At 39.2% G+C, this 18861-nt stretch overlaps 1 pseudogene; it reads left to right on the top strand.

Annotated features, from left to right (window-relative positions):
• Positions 1-922: 922 nt before the first annotated feature.
• On the top strand, positions 923-5921 carry LOC138060345 (uncharacterized; annotated as a pseudogene).
• Positions 5922-18861: the final 12940 nt, after the last annotated feature.

An 18861-nucleotide genomic window follows, 5' to 3' on the forward strand; every position in this document is an offset into this window, starting at 1 on the left:
ACTACGAACTATTCACAGTTAACGACAATTCGAAAACTGCGAAATATGATATGATACATGCGTATTTATGTTCAAGACCTACATCTGTAGGCCAAGATCAGGGCAACCATCACACTACCAACGTCGAAACTTACTGTAGCTCTCTCTGGCAAAACGAAATTTCTTACACATTTTGAAAAAAGATTTGTCTCACCTTTCGAAATTTCGTACGCATTTTGAACGAGATTTTCGTCTCTCCTTTCGAAATTTCGCACACCTCCAGAGCGAAGATTCGGCGAAATTTCGTTAGACTTTCCGAAATTTCGCCAAAGCAAAACGAAATTTCGCACTTCTCCGGAGCAAAATTTCGGTGAAATTTCATTAGACCTTTCGAAATTTCGCTCAACCTACAGGAAATTTCGCATGTCTCCAAAGCAAAAGTTCGACAAAATTTTGGCGAAATTTCGTTGAGAACAAAGCACGAAATTCGACGAAATTCACTATTGTTACTTTGGCACAGTACTGTATATATTGTTATTTAGAGGCACACTGATGTAAATAGCCCACTATTATTATCATATTTTAATGTAACATAAGATATGTAATTTTATCTTTTGAATAATAGACACATTATTATTATTATTATTGTTATTATTATTATTATTATTATTATTATCATTGTTAAATTTTACGAGCAAAATATCAGCGAACGAGCAAAATTCTGATACATAATTTGCATAATACTTATAAATGCAACAATTTACCACTAAAATCAAAATCAAATTTTCTACATGGGGGAGAAATAGTATTTGAACATTTTCTGAAAATTAGTGTGAGTTTTTTGCGAACGCTCCAAAACTAGATTGATTATTTTGAGGTTATTTTGCCCCTGCCAACTGCTGATTGACTCTTAGGTTCAAGTCACGCTAGTTTTACCCATTAATCTAAGCTTATTTGAAGGCAAAAACTGACAAGATTCTTTAAATATGATTCTGTTTTAATGAAATTAAACTTCTCGTCAAAAGGAGAGGCCGTTCAATGTGTAATTTCTGCTCTTGAGATCTTGTAGCTTGGAGAATGGCGACTGCGAGCAGATGTGAATATAGGTCTGTTTTCCTGTGACTGTGAAATCACTGAATGACATCAAGAAATCATTCTCACCCTAGCATTCATAAATAAAAGAGCCGAGATAAACTTGGCCAGGCCGGAAAACACTCTAGTGCAATTTGGATCTTTTGTAGCAAGCAGTGTATTTGCTGAACAGCGACGGGGAGTGAACAAACCAAAGTACAGTACCTCCTATTGCATGACCAGGCAATTAAAGGGATACTCTATTCCAGAGTACAAAAAGTAGGCTTAATGCCTACTTGAAACATATTAACCATCAAAAGAGTTTGATTCTTTCTTTCTTCCCCATAAATTAACAAAGCATCTCGCCCGAGATTTGAAATGAAGCACTATGGCCAAAAAGCGGAAATGACATAGAAAGGAGAACCTCGCAAACCTCTTCTGGTAAATTCTCTTAAGATTGCTTCATATATAGGGGTCATTGCGCTTTCCCAATACCCTGATTCGAAATTTTCTCTTTGCTTTTTTGTGACGACATCTATGCCGCATCACTGTATAGCTGGTGGATGTTCTAACACCCGTAAAAACGGGAGCGAGTCTCCATCAATGGCCAGAAGACCCCCACTTTGCAAGACTGTGGACGAATGCTGCCAAAAACACACGGTCTGACTTTTATTCTGATACGAATTCAAGTAGACTTTGCAGTGCTCATTTCACTGAAGATTGCTTTGAGGCACAAACTGTTATCGGTAAGTCTTTAGGTTTGAAGATGAAGAATTCAATTAAAGTCGATGCCGTTCCAACAATTTTTAAAATTGGTCCTCCTCAAACTAAAAAATCAAGACGAGATGGTGACAGCGACAACGACACATTTGATACTTCAGAGGTAGAAAGCAATCCACCTCGAGGGGCATACAGAAAACGAGAAGCTGCACAGGTAAGCTTAGAAACACTTTTATGGTACAGGCGATATCATAACTGAAAATACTAGTTATACGCACTTACTTGTTTGTTGCTTTTGATATATTTTAAAAGATCATCGAAAGTGTAGGAAAGGAAAGTTCGACTTCCAGGAAACAGAAAGAAGATGCAGAAGCAACTGAGGAAAAGAGTGAACCCAAAGTAAAGGAGGCCTCTACACAGATCCAGTCCTCAAAGGAAAACGTGTCTGTACAATTTCGGAGCAAACATAGAAGCAAAGGGAAGTTTCGCCTGAGACGAATGGTCAAGAATGAATATCGATTGAAATAATAGTTTTCTTTGTCTTATTCGTACATGTAGTCAAACCGCCATTGGAAAAAGGACTCAAGGCATTCAGTGTAGTCTACAGAGAGAGTTTTTCACCACTTCCACTCCCTGCCAAAGCGAGGACCAGGAATCAGATCCAGAGGAAGAGATGGAAACCAATGACGATCCATCGTACGTCCCTGACCGAGATGATGAAGTGGAAGAGGATCCCGCTTTTGACGACTTTGACGATCTAAAATACGAGTGAGTTTGACAAAAACACATTTGTGAAAGAGAGACATGATTGCTAAAAAAAACCTCCTAACGGTCTTGTTTTTCGTTTTATAGGAAATCTCCTAAGAATGCCCCTGCTCATCAACAAAACCTGTTTTTGGTTGCAGAATCATCACTTCTTTCTTTATTTCAATTTTGCCCTGTCTGCAATTCAGTTCAACACGAGCTGCAACGAAGATAACACTGGAACAAAAATGCTTGTCTTGCACTCAGGAAATTTTGGGATTCACAACCCTCAGTTGGAGATATCCCTGTGGGGAACATCGTGATGTCCTCTGCAATTCTCTTTGGCGGCAGGAACCCAACGAAATTCGTAACAATTATGCAGCATATGAGAGTTCCTACCATTGCCTACTCAACATTTATGCACCACCAGAGATCATATCTACATCCCACAGTGGAGAGAACATACAGGCAGCCGCAAGCTACCCTGCTAAATGAAATAAAATCCGAAGGGAGAGAGTTATTAGTCGGCGAAGATGGTCGCTGTGACAGCCCTGGCCATTCAGCTAAGTATGGGTCTTGCTCCCTCATGGATCTCAAGCAGACCAAAATCGTAGATTCCCAATTGGTGCAGGTTTGTAAATAATGAACTTTACTAGTGCAGAACAATATCAGCTACTCTCGCCTAGTAATTCAAATTCACAATTTTATGCCGATCCTAATTGTAATGTGAGCTAGGACACATTTTTCTCGTTCTGCACTCAACAGAGTAACGAGGTGAAAAATTCAGCAGCCATGAAAAAGGAGGGACTCGAACGATGTATCAAACACCTAATGGATGAGGGGCAGTCTGTAAACACTCTGGTAACTGACAGGCATGTACAGATCCGAAAGGAGAGAGATGGCCTGCAGTGAAGCACCGGTTGGATGGCTGGCATGTTTATGTACAGCTCTATATGCATGTACACGTGCATGTTGATGTGAAGGAAGCATTAACAAGTGACTTCAATAATCACACTGCATGTCGTAATTATTATTCCAGGTATAAAAAAAAGATTGATGCCCTTGCCTAGAAGAAAGACTGCCCTGTTCTTCAAAAGTGGAAGAAGAGTGTCATTAACCACATGTATTGGTGTGCTGCATCTTGTGAGGATGATGACCCTGACCTAAAGGAAGCAAAGTGGTTGTCTATCACCAACCACATAATGAACAAACTTACAGGACACAAAAATCCACTGTTCCCAAACTGTCTTCATGGCAGGTTGCACGGCTGGGAAAGAAAAAAAAAGTGGCTTAAGCCAGGTACGTATAAATATTACACTGCAGTATCAATTATCTGTCTTGAGTGAGTAAATGCAGTTGAATTTCTTTTATTTTGCAGGCACACCACCTTTTGAGAAACTGACCGAACTTCTGACGAAGATTTCTCTTATAAAGGACGTCAGGACAACACGCCACCTCATCTCTGGAGGCATTCCATTTCGTGCAAAATCATTTTGCTCCAAAACGTCTTGCATTTTCCTATCACGGGATGACAAGCAGATGGTACACAATAGAACAATACAGTTAGCATTAGGCGTCAATAGACAAGTAAAGAGATCCTGCAATGCTCAAAGATTTGTATACACAAGACCTTTGAACGAGCTGTACCAACGTTACGTAAATACAAACTGAATGATAATACCTTTGTAATTTACAATACAAGGCCATGAAAGACAACCATAGCAATAACGTATGCATTGACCTAATTGAAGAATTAACTGAGTTAGGTTGCAGATAGCAATCCTGCACTTTAATGAGAACAGCAATCGAGAAAACGCCACACTAAAAGATGGTTCTGAACGAGTGAACATTGCCTTTCCAAAGTACAAGGAGAACACATGGTCAAAAAGGTTTTAGTCAAATGCACCTACAGTAAGTTTAATTTCTCTCTACAAAACGATTATAGACTAAATGGACTTGCCCTGAAGACAATTATGACCCCTGAGCTTATTCCACTTGTCTTATACTGTATACATGTATCTGTAACACATCTGTTGTTACATTGCTTCATTATCCTTTTGCACAGAATATGTTGCCCATCTCAAGGAAATGGTCATGAGGATTCTCCAGGGACAGGAGAGCAGTGTTTTGGCAAGATCTGCTGCTCCACGTTCATTCGCCCTGACAAGAATACTGCTGTCAGCACAATGAAATCACGATTTAAAGTGATACAATTCTCGCCGATTGTCTGATTGACTTGCTATCTGCGTGGAACATCTGGCACTTTTACACTTAGTAAACCGGTGCAAACACAAAGTAGATTTAATCATTTTATATATTTCATTTAGGAATTAACCCAGGCGTGTAAAAGCACGAGGTAACAACTTGACAATTGTTACGAATGTTTGAATACCAGATTGTGAATGCTGTACATTTAACATTTAAAAAAAAATGCTTAAATGAGGTTTTTTTTTCATGTTTTACTTGTCTGCAAAGCGAAATCCTTAAAAAGAAAAGTCTTCTTCAATGCCTGGAGGAGGGAAGTGTGCTCGAATACAGCAAACAGCACAAGATGGAAGGACAACTCTAACCTCACGTTTCAAAATCCCCCAGCACCACCTTGCCAGCTGCCTGTAAGCTATGTGAAGGTTTTGCTTATGTTCTGGGCCGTTATAAGAGTTATGGTACTGCTGTTTGTACTGGTACCAAGCCGTCTGCAGTACCCAGTGGTTCAAGCAGACAGAATTAAAACCTGGGTGTTGCATAATGCAAACAAGCGGCTCGGTCAGCCCTTCGTGTTCGACTGCTTTGTTGTTTTTGGCGACCATACAGCCAATTTCGGAGCAACAGATGCACTCTTCTACACGTTGAAGACGTTGGCAATTTCCACAAGTACACCTAAGGTATAGATACAATTAGTCAAAGCAAACTTTCTCATATAGTGCGAAATAAACTTTCACTTGAGTAATTCTGTTAATCGGTCTCAATTGGTTCGGACTGCTCCCATCGCGTCATCTAAAAATGTATTTTAAAATGGGACAAATACCATTTCTCTGTCACAAGAAAGCTTTATTTCTGGTTTTGGTTTATTGACACAATCAACAATTACACCGTCCTAAGTTTGGAATACAACAGCATTTGCTACACATTGCAAATTGAAATTGATCGCTCACCAGTCTGTATTTTGTAGTCGTTCGTATTGTCGTTGTTCAGAATCATTTGAAGACCTGTACCCGAGCTTGCATCACTGTCGTACGGCTCAAATAAGTATGGCTGTGCTCCTTCACAATCAATAAATGAAGGTCCTTCGGCACTTTAATCACTACTATTATCAGAAGAAGAACAATTTCGCGAATCCTCAGACTCCATTGCACATTTTTTAAAGTGAAGTAAACAAGACACTCGAGAAAGGGTTCTTCTTTCTACGTCATCAATCACATGTTTTCAGAAATGTCGTTTTCACTTCTGGTCCTCCAATAAGGAATATTTTTGCTGTTTCTCAGCGATTTTCAGACTTTTCTACTTTTTGTTTTCATAAATTTTATAGTTTTTCCGTATTTATGGTGTTAACACTACCTTTTGAGCAAAAATTGTTTGGAGGGGTAGAGTAACCCTTTAACGATTGTCTCTGTCTAAAAATAAGTGCAAGGGAAACCAAAACACTTGAGGTATAGCAAATTAATTTTCTTGTATAACCAGCTGTCCTATTGACAATCAAGGCCCACATTAGAGTTCATCTGAATGAAGGTCATGATGTGGAAACAGCAAGTCAAATGCTGGATGCTCTGCAATCCTCGCAGGGTGTACCTGGTGTTAAGAGAAGGGCAGCCACTGTCGAAAACATAACCTAAGCTCATATTTAGCCTATTGAGAGGTATTAAGGAAATACAGGATAATACTCGTGAACGGTTCATTTGCATATATCAGCAAAATGCGTACCAGCATCTGCATTATTGTGTTGCTTCATCAAACTTTATGAATTGTATGTTGTTAGTCCACCAGAGTTATTTCAGGTTGCACTAGGACATCAACCAAACAAATGGATCCGTTCCCACACTCAGGGAAGAGAGTAAATCTTATTTTAGATGCGCACAAATCATGTTTTTGCACTATAAACAGTGAAACATGTTCGTTTCAAGAGATTGCTGTTGGGCAATGTGGTTTCAGCAGCAAAGATAAAGCAAAGTCAGTCCAACTCATGTCACTGCTCAACTGCACACGTGATATTGATTAGCACAAATCTACATTTTCCTTCACAGATGTTCTGAATGAAGTCGGCATAATAATCGCAAGAGCACATCTCTTTCCACACCCGAAAAACATGAATCAACTCAAGATATGTCCTCGCCAATGGGAGACAATTGGGAGACACTTGGTATTGGCTGGAAATGCAGCTCAACGCATTGTGCCATCCCATCTCTCCTGTCCGGCCACCAGCAAAGAAGCGGCTTAGTAAACTATGCTCAAAACGGTCCTGAACAATACTGGCTTATTTATTTCCGTTGGATCAGGTGAGCTTCTTAATGATTAAAAAAAAAACTTAAAGTATCAAACCTCACTATTCATGCACGCATATTTACAGGTGTCTGCTCCTGCTGCCGTAAGCGTCTCAGCAAGATCAAACGAGGGGCCCCTGAACAAAAAGTTGAAGAGGTTTCTGTTAGGATGTGTTTTATGAACGTTGTCAGTAGCAGTACGAAAAAGGAAGGAATGATGATTAAAATAAGGCTCATTTTCTCTCTCATGGTTCTCTTTACTTGGAAAATGGAGAGGGGGGGGGGGGGTTGGAGATGCTGTATGCTGGGAGGATAGTGTGTTTTTACAATGTTGATTGGTCAATACATTCAGCCCAGTCCCTGACCCCCAACCAGTTCATACAGAGATGCGATTCTGATTTACCAAACAACAGGTAGCCCAATACAGTAAAAAAAATATTGACACTGGAATAACGAAATAGGTAGCAAAGGCTTAGACTTCATAGGGACACTTCATGTTGGAGGATCTGGTTGCAGCAGTCAAAACGATTCTAACTAGTTCTCCGACTAATGGTTACCCGAAAACATAAAGTAAATCAGACTAAAATGTTACGTCTTTTGTCTGCATCATTGAGGGGATCTGGGAGCGAGAATGAGTATTTTGTGCTTGCTCGTGAACGACAAAGTACAAACCAGAAATTCTTGAAACAGAGATGACTATTCAGCAATAACTAGCAGAAGTGGAAAACAAAAAAGGCAGCTAATGGCATAAAATAGTAATGTGTACACAACAAGCTCTAATCTAGGACCGGTATAGAATCAGCCTTTGTTATTCAAAATGAAAGCAAAAGCTACAAAGTTGGATTCCACTGGTGACCTCCCCTTATGTCCATCTCCTTTTGTTGTTATACCTGATAAAATAGTCTAATTTTACAGTGGCATTTAGTAAAATCTACATAAGATACCCGTTGTTTTATTCTAAACACAGCAAGCTGAAGTTGGCTCACTATCTGCTGCAGGTGCAGCTGTTAAATCACCACTGCTGGCACAGAGCATGCCAGCACCAGCTGCAAAGGTATCAGAGCAATCTACCGCCTTTGAGACACCTCTTGGTGGCCTCTACTCGCCATCACTAGACTCTTCTTTGGTTTCCCGTGGCTGGGCGAAAAGCATTCTGGATAAAGAAGTATCGCAACTCCAGAAAATGTATGAGTTTCTCAAGATATCAGCCCAGTCAGCTCAATCAACCCAAGTGGATAGGCAGAGGTTAGATCCCCATTTAGGCTAGTACCAAGATAGGGGTGGGAGGGATCCATCACAAGACCACAGTCATAAACAACACAATTCTGATGCAACTGTTTTTGCATCTGCCTTACACAGAAAAATCTTACTACATTGTCACTCTGTTTACCATGATGAATGGATGAGACTTTTAAGACATTATGCACTTTTCCAAAATTAGATGCAGTGAGATGAATTTTTCTTTCTTGAACCAAGTGTTGCTTATTACTACCAGCATTATTACCACTTAAGCACTTTTTGTGTTGATTATCAATGATGAAAATGCTAACAACTGACAAAGGAGGCATGTTTTTCTCCTTCACTTCGTTCTGTTCTGGTTTAACAAGCCTAGTTGTAACTGGATTTCAATTTTCCCAACATGGATTGGAACCATGGCTGCCCTTTGCTGTTACATTCTGAAACTGTGGAGTTCTGTAATATGTTGGACGACTTTTTTTCTTACTCAGAAGAGCCTTCATGTGATTGGCGACGTACGTAATCCTGGTTCTCATGGTTTTGTAGCAAAACGACCATATGCCCTTGCTTTGGATCACCACGCTCTCATCAAGTTACATGCAAAGAGAACAAGGCGTCACGATGGTCAATGGAAAGTTTATTGTTATAAAAGGGCTGATTTTGTGGGTCTGAATGAGACTTTAAAGTCAGATTCCTCCATTAATTCAAGGCTTGAAACGTTCCAAAATATTGTGTTCTCTGCCATCGATCAACGCATGCCACAAACAACACTCCAGGCCTCCATGGATTAGCAATACAATTATGAATTTAATTAGTAAAAAGAAAAAACATTGGAGACACTTGAGAATTACTAGATCAAAGGATTTACATTTAAAATTCAAGGAGCTTAGAAAGAGGACAAAGAAGCTTATTAATTCAAGTTATTAGCAATATTCTCAGTCTCTATCTGAAAACTTTCAGGATAATCCTAAGATATTCTGGTCCTTCCACCCTATGAAGTCCACAACCAAAAGAACTCTTGAGACTGTAAGTAATGAAGACACAAGGTCCAAAGGCTTCATTTCCAAGGTGGAGTTGTTTAAGAGGTTTTTATGATTAATTTACTCCAGATCTGCAGTTGATGATAATCTGCTGAATGTTGACGTTGTCAATCGTTACTTGTTATTTGCACTTAATTGTAAAATTAATCCTTTAGATATAGGGAAAACATAGGTTTAAGAAAGAAGTATGCTTGAACGAATGCCTTGAAATATAGTTTCTTTCACAGAATATCTGATACTTGGAACCAACTGCCAATGGATATTCGTAGTTCTACAAATGTGAATTTAAGGCAACAGCTACGAGATTTTTTATGGAGTCTTGATATTAGCATTAAGGTTCATAATGATGTCCTTGCTACATTTTTTGTATCTTATACATTTGCTTTATAAGTTATTTTCTAGGTGATCTGGTTTTATATAAACTGTAGGATACACGTCTAGGATGCCTTTGCAGATTATCCTTTGACCCATACGTTTATTGTAATCTTCTTTCTTTTTTCTATTCTTTAATCCATATATGCAATAAATAAATAAATAAATAAATAAATAGAAGTCAACAATGAAACCAGAAGTTGCACACAACCAGTGGAATTTGTACGAATTGTAGAAGAGACCACGACCCTGGTGTCATGATGACTCAACAAGTAGAGGAAGCATTTGCTTTGATCAAATACTCGGTGCTGTTAGAGAATGTATTAATGGAAGACCATGGGAGCAAGTGGGCTACACAAAATACCTTTCTGTGTGGCGGGGAGCTCTGCATTGGACAACAGATGCTGAAAGGGACAAGAACTGTCATCCCAAAGAAGCTTAGACCCAGAGTATTATGAGAAATAATGCAGTAAGGTCTGCTCACCAGGAATGGAAAAGGATAAAAGGATGAAAGGGATGCAGAAAAGCATTGCAAGGTCTGTTATGGGTGCCAGCTGACTGGCTGTCCCAACCCACCTGACAATCTAAGGTCAACACACCTACCGACTGAACTTAATGGGATAGTAGACTGCTACTCTGGGTACTATGAAGTTGATGTCCATAGATCCACAACCACACCAAAGATCATCTAAAGCCTCTTAAGAAACATTTCCAAGATATGGCCTACTGGAGAGCCTAAGATCACATGATGGCCCTCAGGTCATCTCAACAGAATTTGCAAACTTAATGGAGAAAGAACTTTTTACACACCACAGAACCACAGCAAAGCGCCCTCTGGCTAATGGTGGGTGGAGCATCAAAACGTGTCAGTTTGGAAGAGAAAGACCTGTAAAAGCATCTGGCAGCTTACCAAATACCACCTCATAATAGATGTCTGCCCAGTTGAGCAACTATTTCGATGTAAGACATGGAAATAGATGCCTGAACTTAGCAATGCACAGTAATGTGACTGGTTTCCATTTTGGAAGCAAGTGAGCCAAAGCAAATATATGTAAATTGATTTGAACACACAAAGTACTGTACTGTTGTTGCAGACATTTAGTTTGAACCAGTATTAAGTTTCATCATCATCATCATCAAGTAGAGTCTCCTCGGGAACCACAAATGGTGGCTTGCCACAACGACCTATCCAGCATGAGTGTTTGAATCTCGCTTGTTGACTGCAGGCCAGTGTCACACTTCAAGGTGTCGATGAAGGTGCTCCGCTGTCCGCCCCGAGAAGCTCCGCCCTGTTGGGGTTACCAGAGGACCAGACTGTGCGCCACAACATCATCGTGACAGATGCAGTGTCCCGCTAGCCACAGTCGTCTCGTTTCGAATCTTTGTTGAAAGCAGTGGAAGGCCTTCGTAAAGCACCTCATTGGGAATCTGGTCTTGCCAGGTGACGTTGAGCACTTGCCTAAGCATGCGTGCAGCAACCGTCAAGTCTTGACTCATCCCGAACCGTTAATGTCCAGGCCTCGCATCCGTAAGTGAGGATAGACTTGTCCGAGGCCACGAAGATCCTCCTTTTTAGGGCGTCCGACATATTTGAGTGCCAGATGTTATTCAGCTTATGTACGGCACGCCAGGCATAAGTTTACATTTTACCTGTTTGTGCTGGTTGCTAATTTAAGGACATCTTCTTTACAGTTTTTTGATGACACAAATTTCTGGGTGCTTGTCTTAGGTATTTCGAACTTATATCCAGAGGAAATTAAAAATTTAAGAAAAATGACACAGCACTTGAGTTTGCAAGACATGGTTTGGGCATTTCAATGTTCATCGACAGTTCATAGATGTTTCCAGGTTTGAGACTATACAAGGTTCACAGTAAGAAATGAGTGTTATAACAAGAGTGATGAAAGAGAATTCCAAACTGACATCGCTTGGGCACCTTTTCAGGTCTGTGAAGTCTTCGAGGACCCATCTGATGCTTACCACGAGTGGAATCTCCTCTTCAGAGAACAATGTCAAAAACATGCACCATAAAGATACGCAGTGACAGCTTGTCTTAGATAACAAAGGAGATCAGAATGATAATGAAGGATTTGGAAGGATTCAAAAGGTAGTGATAGCATGAACACTCAGTATTGCTAGGACCTTTAAAGTCTCCTCTGAATAGAACAATATTAAGATTGTGTTCAGATATTCGTTTTACCACTTAGTATATTGAGTAGTTTGATGACTTTTATGTTCTGAGCTTATGTCTTATGAGGATGATTATTATAACTTTAATGACAGAATTATCTCACCAAAATGTGAGAATCTAATTTGTCAAAATGGAACATATTTGCAATCATACTGAAAGAAATGTTACATGGAGTGTTCTCCCCAGGATTTTGTCTTAGGGAGTCCCAGGGGCCCCTTTCCTGAAAAATAGGGGCGCTGCAGGAGCTCAAGTGAGACAAAGTTTAATACTTGCGCTTCATGACAAGGGTGGAAAAAGTCCTTCATGATTTCTCTGTCCATTTCATCAAGGCATGTTCAAATTGGTACTCTTGCAATGGTGGGTCTTCGACAATATTGTAAATGCATTTGATTTGTTTGCCTCAAGACAGATGAAACAGGTCATGATCTTCTCGTAGGCATTGTAGGCAAGCCATGCATATTTCGACTGACATTCACTCTGAAAAACACGGTCTTTCCTCAATAAAACAGCTTTTTGATCTTTGCTTCTTATCAATGATCTTCTACAATTTTTTAAATCCTTGGAAGAATCTAATTTCCACTCTAAATTATCTGTTACACAAAGTACTTAACTGATCCAATGTGGCAGTCAAGACGTTGAAGCTATGCTATTCTCATGTGACTGACGAAGGCAAAAGTCAATAAAATTAAAGGCGTTGAATAGTTTGATGAACTGTTTTCATTGAGTTGAAGAAGCAAAGAGCTGGAGTATTCGCTTGACCATTACAAAACTGCTAACTTACTCCTAAAAGTCTGTTTTGCTCATAGCATCCTTGTGCACCCATGTGGGCCCATTTGCATGGCTTTTAATGCGCCATTTCTGTTTTTCTTGTGGGAATATCGCAAGGGCGCAGCCTGATGAAAACACTGCATGTGCTAAACCCTGTGAATGAAAGGATGACGACTCATGGATACTCATATAAATGCTGAGTTCCACCTGAACTAGTTTAATGTCCTAGCTTCCACGCATCTCCTATAGCTCAGTGATAGAGTATCAAACTCGTAATTGGAAAGTCATAGGCCTGATTCCTGCAAAGGAACACTTGGGTCTATTTCCGAGTATGCCCCAGTCACCATCAATAAAGACATCTCTTCAAACTTGACTTAATATGACGAAATATGAAATATTCACCTGATAGTGATGCAGTGAGGACAAAAACAACAGAAACACATTGGAATGAATGTGAAAAATATTTGCAAATCATCCACTTTCTTTGTCTTTGTCCTCACAAAGTCTCTTTCAAGCTGAATTTTAATATAATAAAAAAAGCCTATTGGATGGCTGTACAATGATGATGTTACAGTACCGCTCAAGGAACAAGTTGACAGTCACTTGGGACTCGCAAAACTCGACTCAAGACTTGAGTTTTGCAACTTGTGAGTTGAGTCGTTTGCAGTTTTGAGTCAAGACAAATAATGACCTCGGTGCTTCACTGATCTCTCCATGCGTGGAAAAAGCATGTCCCATAAAAAAAATAAATAAATAAAATAATTGCTTTGTTTATAGTGGAAGTGCACTTAGCTATCAAGCTAGTTTACAGGCACCCCACTTTTAACAATGTGAAAGAAACAATTCAAAGTAAACAGAAACGTTATTAAGAACCCCAACTGGCAGGAGGCAACCAGTTGGCTATTTACAAAGCGTGGTAGAGTTGAATCCGGGACAACCGGAAACAAATCCTAACCAGAGGTTAGAACGGGATTTGAACCCGGAGCAGCCGCATGCAAACCCTACGTCCTAACCACTCGACCACGCTGCCTCCCAAAAAACCCTAACCCTCCCATAAAAATGTGCAAGTACACCAAGCTCTGTTTGACCAAGTATGCACACAGCCTGCCATTCCTTTCCTCAAAGATCAACGATCAATAATCTGTTGCGATAATTCACAATATGGATGTTCTTCACAATCAACTCAAACATCCATGCATTTGACAGTAATTAAAACTGAAGATTCCTTTCCCCCAATAATAAGCAGTATTGATCCTTGATTTATATAGAATGTAATGCCTCGAGCAAGCAATCTTCAATTTCAGATTTGTGGAGCCTACCACATAGCACGGGTAAGAGTGTACTTTTAAATTCTTTCCCACTCCACTGACTTTTAAGGAAGACCAGTGCAAGACGTGTACATGTATAATAGCAACTGACAAGTACCTGCAACGAAAAACAGGAAGCCAGTGGCATGCCAGATTAACCATTAATTAAAGTTTGCTTTTAGATTTTTGTAAGTTAAAGTACATTAGTGAGAGTAAATTACAATTTGCTGTTTAAAATAAAGTGAGGCTGTTTGGAACATTCACCCTATTTTTTTTTGAGGTTACCTTGTTTCAACTTTTGCTTGGCATATGCAAATTTGAGTAATTATTTTAACTTAGTACGAAATCATTTGATCAAATGGTCGTCTTATTTGAAGAATTCAAGTATAGCATAGCGATGTTTCCCGTGACGTCACGCCTAGGCCACGTGGCATTGTTTATTTCTGTGGTTGGCAAAAAGACGATGTCGCTTTATGTTTCTTACTAAATTCACTGCCAAAGAAAAGGGTTCATGGAAAGAATGCCGGTGAGCTGCTGCGTAACAAATTGTACAAATCGGTTCACAAATGCACCGGGAATACATTTTTTTAGATCTCCTGAAAGTGAACCGAAAAGGACAGCTTGGATCAATGCAGTTCGCAAGAAGCATTGGGCGCCGTCTGAGTCCTCAAGAGTCTGCAGTGTTCACTTCTTGTCAGGTACAAAGCTAATATCTGTGTAAGCCATATAGTAATACGGAGTGATTGTTTCTACCATAAATTCTCCTCTTTTGTGTCCTGTCTTGAATTTGCAAGCTGTTCATCGAATTTAGGAAGTAATATTCGCGCTCGTATAACTTAATTTAAAAATCGAATTGTACATGATAATGCTTAATGTGCTCTTCGTCTTCATCAGGGAGGACTAGTGATGAACCAAATGATCCTGATTATATTCCAAACTTGGCCATGGGTTATGGTGACGACAGCTTGGCTCTTAAACTATCCTTGAAGAAAAAGCACGGAAGCAGACTTCGTAGGTCCCAAGCTAAGGATGAGAAAAATATAGTATCCAGTGAAGAAGGAACCGGAGCATCTGTCTTCATACGTAATGCATGGAATCAATCAATCAATCAATCAAGTTAAAATGCATTGTTTACATCTCTGATTAATGCACAAAAATTCTTTTAACTTTCAAAATTTACAGTAGCATAATTTCAAAAATTTTCTGAGGGATGATTCTTTATTATGAGTGGATTTTGTGATTTTAATTCTCTTCACGTTTTCTGTTGTCCTTTTCTTTAGAAAAGGAAGACACTGAAATGCATGATCCTGGTGATCTAAGCCAGAAATACCAAGCACTGAAAGAAAAAAATGAGTCTATATATAGAGAGGTTGAAAGAATCCAGGAAGAAAGTGAAACAAAAATATCTCATCTAACCATCAAACACCTAGCACAGAAAGAGAAGAAGTCTCTTTATGAAGAACTTCAAAGACTCCAGGAAGAAAACAGAACCCTTAAAGCTGAACTGGAAAGAATACAATTTGGGGATAAGTTTCTGAATCAAGGCGATACATCTTTCAAAACTAAATTTTCTACTGGATTTCCCACCTATGAATTATTTACTTTAGTGGTTACATTTTGTTCATAGGTGTTGCCAGTTTCAAAAAAACTTTCACCTGCCAATGTGTTTCTTTTGATAATGATGAAGATCAGACTTAATTTACTGAACCATGATTTGGCTTTAACATATATGCATCTGCTGTTTCTAAACTGCTAAATGCTGGCCTGCCTGCACTGGCACAAAAACTGTCTTTTTTAGTTAGATGGCCAGCTAAAGAGGAAGTTATTCGAACATTACCTTCCGTTTTTAAACCCTCCTTCACAAAATGTAGAGTGGTTATAGACTGCACTGAAGTTTTCTGTGAACGAGCACGAAACTTGACATCAAGAGCTTTAACATGGTCCAACTATAAGCATCACAATACAGTTAAGATACTGGTTGCGATCTCCCCCACTGGTGCTGTATCTTTCATTTCTAATGCTTTTGGGGGAAGGGCATCTGACTAACTAATAACACAGAAATCTGGTTTTCTTAAAAACCTGGAGTATGGAGACCAAGTTCTTGCTGACAAGGGCTTCTTAATTGACTAGGAATTGGCATCCAGGGGAGCCACACTTGCTATTCCTAGTTTTACAAAAGGAGTCAAACAATTAAGCATGAAAAATGTAGAGGAGTCTAGAAGACTAGCAAGGGTGCGAATTCATGTTGAAAGAATGATGGAACGTCTCAAGAATTTTAAAATACTTGCTGGAATATTACCACTTTCCCTTGTTCCTCATATTGACAACATAGTTAAGATCTCTACTGCTGTTTCTAATTTACAACCTTCGTTAACAAAATAAATGTACATGTATTCTGATGCCTGGTGCATCAATACATTGTAACTTTTATTAACAAAATGGATTGAATAGCTCTGATATTGTAGCATCCGTAAGCATTGCATGACAGACTAATTATTTAAAAAATCACTGTATATAACTTTGATTAAACAGGTTGTGTAGGACAAGCTTGTCTTTTGACATAAAGGTTGTTTAACAATGACTTCCTTTGTTTCTTTGCATTTCTTATACTTAAAAATAATGTGTCACTAATGATAATAAAGTTATTAAAATGTTGTTTTGCCTTAAGGTGGTACCAAATTATCAAACATTGATTAACTAGTATTTACTGATGACTATGCAAGTCTGAATATTAATTGATCAATTAATTGATCACTAGTACATGAAGGAGTGTAAGAAGAGTGGTCAAGTTTCTACTCCTCATTTTTACAATGTGGACAATACCACTTTCCTTTTGGTTTCCTGCAGATGTGGACCCAGGCATAGTGAAAACATACAATATCACATGTTGGATTGTCACAAGCGATCATTTTTCCATATTCTGGCTGGTTACAGATACAGTACAAATGCTCCTCATCTTGCTCACTGCTTTCATCTCCCATTTCTGAAATTTCCATATTCCTTGTAAGGATCTCTGGAAGTATTACATTTAAAAAGAAACTGTCCAGTTTGGTAAAGGAGTGTTCTATGAAATGCTTGTTTAAAGGGATTCCCTCCACAATGTGCAAATCTTTGTTGGTGAAGACACAAAAGTCTCCCAATTCCATCCTATTCACATGTGCCTCTAGTTCTATTTGGGTGTAGTATGCATGTGTATCTTTCAAGTGACCTTTGCTATCTCGAAACAAATCAGGATCACTTTCAGCTGCTTCCATTGGTAGTACACCTTTATGTTTAAAAGGGCATTTTATTTCAACAACTCTTGTGGGGCAGCATTTGCATGTTGCAATTTTATCAGCTGATGCTCCCAAATACGGCCTGTCAAGATCTATTAGAAAGCCAGACAACCTGCATTCAAAATTATCATGAGTTAGTTTTTTTCTCTTCTATATACCTCAGTCGGGCCTGATTGTCAATACCCCATCGAATCGGTTTAATTTTACAGAGATCATAGGCTTTGTAGCCCATAATTGATTTCAGTAAGTTGTCAGGAGGTGTACTCTCTTTCCTCTTTAGAACACTATGTGCTTTGCTTGCTGTGATTCTTCCTTTGCCATACTCAAACCATAGGGAGCAGACTGACTGATTCCTGGTAACTTTCTCCAACTCTTTGCATTACTCTGGAGTTACTTGCAATTCTTTAGCAAGCTGGCTGCATTTTTCCCTTAGCTGACGTTTAGAAAGTGTAGCATATTCATCTGAGTAAAGAGCTGTCAATTGCTGAGGTAGGTTTCTCTCATCTTCATCTTCCATTGCACTGTCAGTCTCCTCGAGGTCAAGTTTGGGGATTAAACTGAAGAAAGCTGCTCTTGGACATACTTCCTTTAGGCTTTTTAACACAGACAGCTCAGGAAGGGGTGGTGAAGGGGTGTAAGAGACTGAAGGTACATCTCCTTTCCTATTCCTCTTAACAAGGTCGGTAAATTCAGCAACTTATCTGGGATTTATCTGATTGAAACATTGGAAAAGATGATAATTAAGCATAATGAAAATAAATTATCTTAACGCAATTGCCATACACACACTTATTAGTGCCTACAAGAACATTTTGTATGACAAGCAACGAACTAACCTTTTCTCTGAACGTTTTGTTCCACTTGCATGCTTCACTAGTGCTGGAAGTCTTGGTAAGACCTAGCTTTACAGCAACTTCTACTTTAAACAGGATAGCAGCGACATGACTACAAACCTCTCCAAGCCTGCGATCGAGAGAAAGGAAATAAACCCCTTAAATGCCCCTTGTCTGTCTCGCTTTTTATTCACATCCTTTTATTAACTGAACAGTGAGTATTACAAAAAATATTAAATCTAGAAATTTCTAAGTTGATGCCATTTCCAAATCAACAGTATGCGTAGTAATGAAAGTAACCAAAAAAGCGGCAACATCTTTCTTACCCGGCCATACATGTGCAATGTGCCGCGTGGAGACTGGCGTCTTTGTTATGAAGGCAAACCCACGCATTGTGCAGCTGATCGTTTATTCTCTGGGATGGAATTACTTTCCCTTTAATGAAGCAGTAAGGGATATTGTCCCCAACTGAATGACACCACAATGGTTCAACGTGGCCACTGATGACAAACTGATACGTTTCAAGGGACTTGAAGGCCTTTAGACTCTCCTTCGTGTAAATACCCGGCGTTTCGATTAAATACGTGTACAGATCCCCAAATGTTAAATCTGGCCAAGAACTGGGATTTGTCCATCCTTTCAAATTATGTGGATCGGGAAGGCTGCTTGCACCTTTGTTGTAGCTTAATTTCAAATGATATCGCAATCTTGCAACAGGATCGAGAACTTTTATGTACTTGGAATCACACGTGGAAGCCATCAAACCAAAACAAAGCCGGCTTTTTGCCAACCACAAAAGTGCGCATGTCTAAGAATGACGTCAATGTTTATAAACAAGAAACATCACTAT

Source organism: Montipora capricornis, chromosome 8, assembly GCF_036669925.1.
Source record: "Montipora capricornis isolate CH-2021 chromosome 8, ASM3666992v2, whole genome shotgun sequence".
In the NCBI taxonomy this organism is placed as follows: domain Eukaryota; kingdom Metazoa; phylum Cnidaria; class Anthozoa; order Scleractinia; family Acroporidae; genus Montipora; species Montipora capricornis.